We start from the raw sequence: 8,500 nt of genomic DNA on the forward strand, positions 1-8,500 counted from the left end.
TTGCAGCAAGGGTTGGAGCGTAGGCTGTCTCCCTCCACCCTTAAGGTCTATGTAGCCGCTATTTCTGCAAACCATGACCCCGTTGAAGGAAGGTCAGTAGGTAAGCACGACCTGGTCGTCAGGTTTCTCAGGGGAGCCAGGAGGTTAAATCCTCCTAGGCCCCCCTCCGTACCCTCTTGGGACCTGTCTCTGGTGCTCACAGCACTACAGCGGGTCCCCTTTGAGCCTTTACAGTCAGTCGAGCTGAAGTATCTCTCTATGAAGACTCTGCTCCTGCTGGCATTGGCCTCCATCAAGAGGGTAGGGGACCTGCAGGCGTTTTCGGTCGACGATTCGTGCCTTCAGTTCGGGCCGGCAGATTCCCAGGTAACCCTGAGGCCCCGGCCTGGCTACGTGCCCAAGGTTCCCACTACTCCCTTCAGGGACCAAGTGGTGAGCCTGCAAGCGCTGCCCCCGGAGGAGGCAGACCCAGCCCTAGCTTTGCTTTGTCCCGTCCGAGCATTAAGATGCTACGTCGACCGGACGCAAAGCTTCAGGACCTCAGATCAGCTCTTTATTTGTCACGGAGGACGGCAGAAGGGGAAGGCCGTCTCCAAGCAGAGGATGGCACACTGGATAGTGGATGCCATCGCCTTGGCTTATCAAGCTCAGGGCGTGCCCTGCCCGCTCAGGTTGCGAGCTCACTCTACTAGGAGTATTGCATCCTCCTGGGCGCTGGCTCGTGGCGCCTCGCTATCTGACATTTGTAGAGCTGCGGGTTGGGCGACCCCTAACACGTTCGCTAGGTTTTATAGCCTTCGTGTAGAGCCAGTCTCCTCCTGTGTTCTCACCTCAAACGGGTAGAAGCACTGAGAGGCACTGGCTCAGGTCGGCTTGCTATCTTCTCCAGAGTGTCCATGAAGACCCTGTCGAGTCCTCCTTCCTCGGCTCCAGACGTAGCGGAGCGTCTAGGCGCCAGGCCTCTCTCGATGAATCTTTAGAACCGATAGAAGGCTTAGGATACATGAGAGACTTAAGTGAATCCCATATGTCTTCCACGGTACCCACAGAGGCCGTGTTTCCCCGGTAACCTTCTACCATCTTCACGAGGGTTCAATCACCTCCATTCTTCCATATGTCCTAATTGAGCCATATGCGTATTGCTCCGAACCTCCTCCGGGATGGGTGGGAGCTCCGCACGTTCCCAGTGCTCCAGCTTCACTAAGTAGGTAGTGCTATGTTATACAGTGACTGGTCTTTTCTGATCCGCCCTTGGCCTTAGCAAAAATTGGAGGCCAGGTGGCTTGCTCAGGACACTGGAGGGGGGCAGCAGCTGCGGCGCTTTGCTAGGGATCCCAATTCGTCGGTCTCCGACGTGACGTCGTAGAGACCGACTGAGAGGGAACGTCTTGGTTACGTATGTAACCCTCGTTCCCTGAAGGAGGGAACGGAGACGTCACGTCCCGTCGCCTCAGCTGCTGTACCACCGCTGTGCGGCCGGACCCAAGCTCGGCTCCTCAGCGAAATCCTGTCTATGCATTGCACCTGCTGTGTATTTATGCTCACGCTGTGATCAGCGACAGCTGGATGCAATCATGCATGCCAATGTGCATTGGCTCGTTTAGTTTACACACGAAGAGGATTGGTATCTCTAAAGCGATATCCCAATTCGTCGGTCTCCGACGTGACGTCTCCGTTCCCTCCTTCAGGGAACGAGGGTTACATACGTAACCAAGACGATACGCTACTTTAACTAGAAACACTGGAGACCGGAAATGCAACGCATTCTTCAGTCAGGCGTGACTTCCGCGTTCAGGAAAAATGTCTATACCCTATTCACTATTCCCTACATTATACAAAATCGGTACTCGGTGTCGTCTGCAAAAACCTAAACGATTAAACTATTTAATAATGCAATTGAAAAAATAAGGCCACTGGTATGACAAATAAAACAACAACAATAATAATAAAATTAATGCTGCGATTTCAATATTCATAAGGATTCGTTTGTATGTTAAAAGGCTAAAAATCCGGAAGTATTTGTACGTTTAGATGCTGTGAATATGTCAGTATTGTATGGTTTAGTGTCTGGGAAAATGTACGTAAATGTACGTTTTGTAGAAACACATTTTATGTAAAATACATACAAATTCTACTATAGCCAATGAGTTAGAGAGGACAGAAAGGATCTATTTCTGCCCTATATAACGTAGATTAAGTTTTGTAGGTTTAACCTAATGTATTAGGCTTGATGTATTAACCTGCAATTGTGCCTTTTTATCACATTTAACCTATAGAAATTAGTTTTGTTGGTATAATGTAATATATAGGATAATAATTTACATGCCACTATTTTTTACATTTCTTCAGTGTATAAAAACTATTTAAAAAGCAGTTTTTTTTTCTTTGTAAGATGTGTGTTTACTTTACAAGCATCACTTTTTACATTTCAGTGACTAAAAACTCAGCATGCCGTCCATTAAGTGTTTTTGACTGCGTTCATGTCTTCTCACACACTTACTTCGTATGTCGAGGCTTTCGTCTGCTTTATCTCTACCTCAGACACATACACTGTTGCTCACAACACACACACTCACTCACAGTCACACACTGAAAGTCTCCTGCGTTTACCTCAGACGCCCACATTCATATTCCCATTATTAATGGGAGAGGCTGCTGTTGCCAGATAATTAGCCTGGCTTATCTGTGTGTTTGAGAACTGATATTTGTGCACCTGTATTGAAGGATAATGCTGGGGTGCGAGATCCCGTCTGGCAACCGGAGATGCGGGCCAGAAGAGGGATTTACACATCACGCTGGAGAACAGCGGATCTCACCAGTGTACCGTAACCTTTTCCACTAATGAAAAAAAAAAATACTAATAAAGCACAATAAAGCCCAAAAGAGGTTGTTATAGCTTCATGTGTGCTGTACTATGCTGGAGAGGCTGTGCTGGGATCAGATGACCAGGCCTTTGATCCGGTAGGAGGAATATGTTTTTGGATCTGTGGCCTTTAGGACTGTCTTCTGCTTTATGAAGGACTCACAGATTGAGACTAAAAATACAACATATTCCATTCAGGGTCTCACCTTGGGATCATGACCCCATCTGAGGTTGCCAGAGATGCAGATGCTGTAATGGAAGATTTGTGCTCACAACTGAGTAAAAATGAGGGAACACTTTTTTTGTGTGCACAATTTAGTCAAATGAAGAAACAAATCATTTCGTGAGTACAATTTAGTAAAATAAGGAAACAAATTATTATTTTGTGTGCACAATTTAGTCAAACGAGGAAACAAATCATTTTGTGAGCACAATTTAGTAAAATAAGGAAACAAATTATTATTTTGTATGCACAATTTAGTCAAACGAGGAAACAAATCATTTTGTGAGCACAATTTAGTAAAATAAGGAAACAAATTATTATTTTGTGTGCACAATTTAGTAAAATGATGGAACAAATGGTTATTTTGTGCGCACAATTTAGTAAAACAAAGAAGAAAATTAGGTCACGCTTTATTTTAATGTCCCGTTCTCACTATTAACAAACCATTAACAATGACTTTTGCCTCAATAAATTCCTAATTTGCTGCTTATTAATAGTTAGTAAAGTAGTTGTTAAATTTAGGTATTGGGTAGGATTAGGGATGTAGAATATGATCATGCAGAATATGTGCATTGTTAGTACTAATAAACAGCCAAAATCTTAATAATAGGCATGCTAATAAGCAATTAGGTAATAGCAAGAATCGATAATAAATAAAATGAGGAAACAAATTATTTTTTGTGTGCACAATTTATTAAAAACTAGAACAAATTATTATATCATGCACATTATTATTTTTTTATTTTTTTTTTCCAGTATGTCGTGCAGGGCAAACAAAATACAAAAAATATCAGAAATTTCATGTTTGGAGTTTGAAAATTATTTAATTTATCCAATAATAACTAAAACTATGAATATTTATATAATTTACAGTGTAAAAACTGTAAAATGACATTCCCACATAACAACATATTTTATTTAAAAACCTTTGTTTCTTCTATTTTTTTATTATTTGTGCAACTTCTAAACTGTAGCATGTGTGTATATATTAAAATTACTAAAAGACTCTTGAAAAAAAAAAAAAAAAAAAAAAAAAAAATATATATATATATATATATATAGAAAAACAATAGCAGGTCCAAAATGATGATGGGGAGTAAATTTTTTTCTTTCTGTCTGTCTTTCGTTCTTTCTTTCTTTCTTTTTCTTTTATTGTGAGCAATCCCTTTAAGACTGTGTAAGGCCTGAAAAAAATACAAAAAAAAATACAGATATGCATAGATTTCCTGTCATCATCTTGTATGTTTTTTTTATTCTTTCTTTTTTCACATTATTTAAAAAAAAGAAAATCCCTCACCAGCACAGTTATAGTGGTGTATTTAACATTTCAAAGTCTTCACTCATAAGGGCATATGCTAATGGAGAATATAAAACAGAAAGCTGGTCATTGGAGAGTTCTACTTTCTGAGCAAGAGCTTTAGGATTAGGATGGCAGTATGATCAACACAGCCACAGGAGTCATGCTAGCTGCAAATATTTTATTCCTAGTGTGCCTAGCTGTTGTGATAGACACTGCTTGTGTTTTTTTCTTCTTCTCTCAATAGCTGACCTACTGATCTAGAACAATTCTTTCAGCTGTTGTCATCGTGCAATAATGACCTGATTCTGCAGCATGAAGGTAAATAAACAGAGGTGCAGAATAATATTGCGTAGGATCATAAGCAAAGGGAGGTGGATTTCCTGCAAGACTAGATGTTTGTTTGAATGTGCTCGGCATTAATTAAAAGGAAGCTGATGGATAAGAGCTGTAGCTCTGAGAAAACAGAAGAGAGTGAATGTGTTTGTTAAACGTGTTGGAGAGGGACTCACTTACCTCTCCTTGTCAGATTTTGTTCATTTTTATCTGCATGGATCGAATTCACAGTCATACATCCACCTTCCCAATTCTGTGATGCTGTTTGTATGAATCTGTGTGGACACTAGAGCTTTGAACTGACAAGACCGATCTATATTTCTGATATGAAGTTGTTGTATATCAGAGCAGGAGGGCTTCTGTTGTATATGATGAAGGTGGATCACTAAATTGGCTTTTACAATGTTGAATATATGAGGACTGGAGACCACCCTTATAATTGTACCTGGAACCTGTGAATTAAAGCGATAGCTATGGAAAATTACACTATAAAAGCATGGTAAAAATAAACCCAAAAAAGGCTTTACTTACATTTTTGCAAAATATACCTATACTCACTGCAGTTTCAAGCTGAAATGACCACTAAAAACTTGACAACTAGACAACTTTTATCCACCTTCATATGTATTGCTTCTCTGACATAGTAAACTTGCTCAGTCACCCACCTGGTACATTATTGCAATTGAGTTGTGGAGCGATTATGTGTGAGTCTCGTATAACACAGTTCGACAAAAGAGCTCAAAGAAATAGAAATGAGGAAAAATGGTATGACTGGTTTAGCCAATGCATTTTTACCCTTACATTTTCTTTTGTTAACACTATTGGTTAGATTTAGGCTAGGTTTTATTGTAGGTGGTATTATGAAATTATTTTGAAATGCCATGAAGCATTAACCTTTTGGTGGTACTCACTGGACATTTCTGAACTGCCATGGTAAGTGTAATGTAATATAATGTTGGCACAGTCAAGTTCATCTGTTTCTGAGAAAATTGCACATGCTTTCTATCACTACTCACTGGACCTTTAATACTGAAACAACAACTAAATGTACAAGAAGCAATATACCGGTAATATAATTTTTGCAAAAATTTCTTTTTTGTTGTTTTTTTATGTGATGTGATGTGACTGAAATTAAATTTTATTCACTATATGTGACCCAGGACCAAAGTCAGTCTTAAGTAGCACGGGTATATTTGTAGCAATAGCCAAAAATACACTGAATAGGTCAAAATGATTGAGTTTTCTTTTATGCCAAAAATCATTAGGATATTAGGTAAAGATTTTGTAAATTTCCTATCATAAATATATCAAAAAAATAATTTTTGATTAGTAAAATGTAGGGATGCACCGATACGTATCGGCCGATCACTTGCGCGTTTTGTCAGTAAAGCCGGTTCTGTAATCAGCGGTAAATGCCATCAGGTGCGTGATTTCACGTTGAGCCGTATATACTACACACAGCCGTTGTTCACTGACGAGCTGCGCACATTCACACTGATAATGAACATTGATTTGCGCAGCTCGTCGGTAAACAACGGCTGTGTGTAGTATATACGGCTCAACGTGAAATCACGCACCTGATGGCATTTACCGCTGATTACAGAACCGGCTTTACTGACAAAACGCGCAAGCATGATCGGCCGATTCGTATCGGTGCATCCCTAGTAAAATGTATTGCTAAGAACTTACTTTGGACAACTTTAAAGGCGAATTTCTCAATATTTAGATTTTTTGCACCCTCAGATTCCAGATCTTCAAATAGTTGTATCTCGGCCAAATATTGTCACATTCCAACAAACCATACATTTATTTAGGTCACATATGTGACCCTGGACCACAAAACCAATCATAACAGTCATTTTTTTAAAATTGAGATTTATATATCATCTGAAAGCTGTTTGTTAGGATATGACAATATTTGGCTGAGATACAAACATTTGAAAATCTGAAATCTGAGGGTGCAAAAAAAAAAAAAAAAAAAAAACCAAATATTGAGAAAATCACTTTTAAAGTTGTCCAAATGAATCAAAAATCAAGTTTTGATATATTTACAAAATATCTTCATGGAACATATTCTTTACTTAATATCCTAATGATTTTTGGCATAAAAGAAAAATTAATAATTTTGACCCATACAATGTATTTTTGCCTATTGCTACAAATATACCTGTGCTACTTAATACTGGTTTTGTGGTCGAGGGTCACATATATATATTAGACAGTCACATTCCGGCAACTCAATAGCTTGTAGGCATGTAGACATGATTTGCTGATGTTCGAACTGAGCATCAGAAAGGTGGTGCAAATGACTTTGAATGTGGCATGGTTGCTGGTGCTAGACGGGCTGGTCTTAGAATTTCAGAAAATGCTGATCTACTGGGATTCTCACACACAACCATCTCTAGGGCATACAGGGTTTACGTGGTCCAAAAAAGAGAAAATATCGAGTGAGCAGCAGTTCTGTGAGGTCAGAGGAGAATGGCCAGACTGATTCAAGCTGATAGAAAGGCAAATAACTACTTGTTACAACCGAGGCAGGCAGAAGAACATCTCTGAACTTTTGAAAGCTAAGAAACAAGAAACTGAGGATACAATTCACAGAGACTCACCAATGTTTGACAATAGAAGATTGGAAAAAGGTTGCCTGGTCTGATGGGTCTAGATTTGACATAAACAACATGAAATCATGGATTCATCCTGCTTTTTATTAATAGTTCAGGTTGGTGGTGGTTGTGTAATGATGTGGATGATGTTTTCTTGGCATACTTTAGGCCCCAGTTAAGTAATGTTTAAAAGGATAGTTCACCCAAAAATGTCAACTACCCCATGATTTACTCACCCTTAAGCCATCCTAAGTATACATGACTTTCTTCTTTGAGATAAATACAGTTGGAGTTAGGTTAATATTGCCCTGACTCTCTCAATCTGTATTTATAAAGTTTTAAATATGGATACTTTTCCTACACAAACGCATCGATTCACATTTCAGAAGTCCTTTGTTAACCTTGTGGAGCTGTGTGGAGCACTTCTAATGATGGATGGGTGCAATATTTTGGGCTTCAAAAACAAGGTCATTTTTTAATATAACTCTGATTGTATTTGTCTGAAAGAAGAAAGTCATATACTAAGAAAATCATGGGGTAATTTACATTTTAGGGTGAACTACCCCTTTAAACACTAGAGTCTATATGAATACAATCTGTATCAATATTTTGCTCACATAAAGTGTTTTTCTTATGTAAAGATTAATCAAAATGTATAATTTTGTGTTCCATTGAACAAATAAATAAATAAAGTGAGTAAATAATGAAGTAATTTTTATTCCTGGGTGAACTATCTCTTGAAAGAGCCCACAATGCGTCACTGGAACTGTGAGACTGTGGTCTGTTCCTAACAGAATGTCTTTTGTTTGTAGCAGCGTGTTCAGAGAAAGGCAATTCCAGGTAACGTTAAATGAAATAAGAAATTCAGGAATCACGTTGTCTTGTCCCTGAACATGAGCTTGACATTCAGATGAGGACACCTCTCGCGTTCTGTCTGATGAAGTGGATGTAATGTGTGTCTGGCTGCTTTAGTGTGTGTGAGACAGGAGGAAATGGATGAGGGTGAATGACACAGTTTTCTGATAAAGTGAGGACATTGAGTTTGAAAGAGGCCTCTGACTCATGTCTCTCTCATTTCCTCTGTTTTTTTTTTTTTTTTTTTTTCACTGTCTTTCTGGGCTAAACAGTTCTTCAGTCAGTTTTTATGGCTACTTTGTCCTCACCCAGACCGTGCCCTC

Source organism: Garra rufa, chromosome 21, assembly GCF_049309525.1.
Source record: "Garra rufa chromosome 21, GarRuf1.0, whole genome shotgun sequence".
In the NCBI taxonomy this organism is placed as follows: Eukaryota; Metazoa; Chordata; class Actinopteri; order Cypriniformes; family Cyprinidae; genus Garra; species Garra rufa.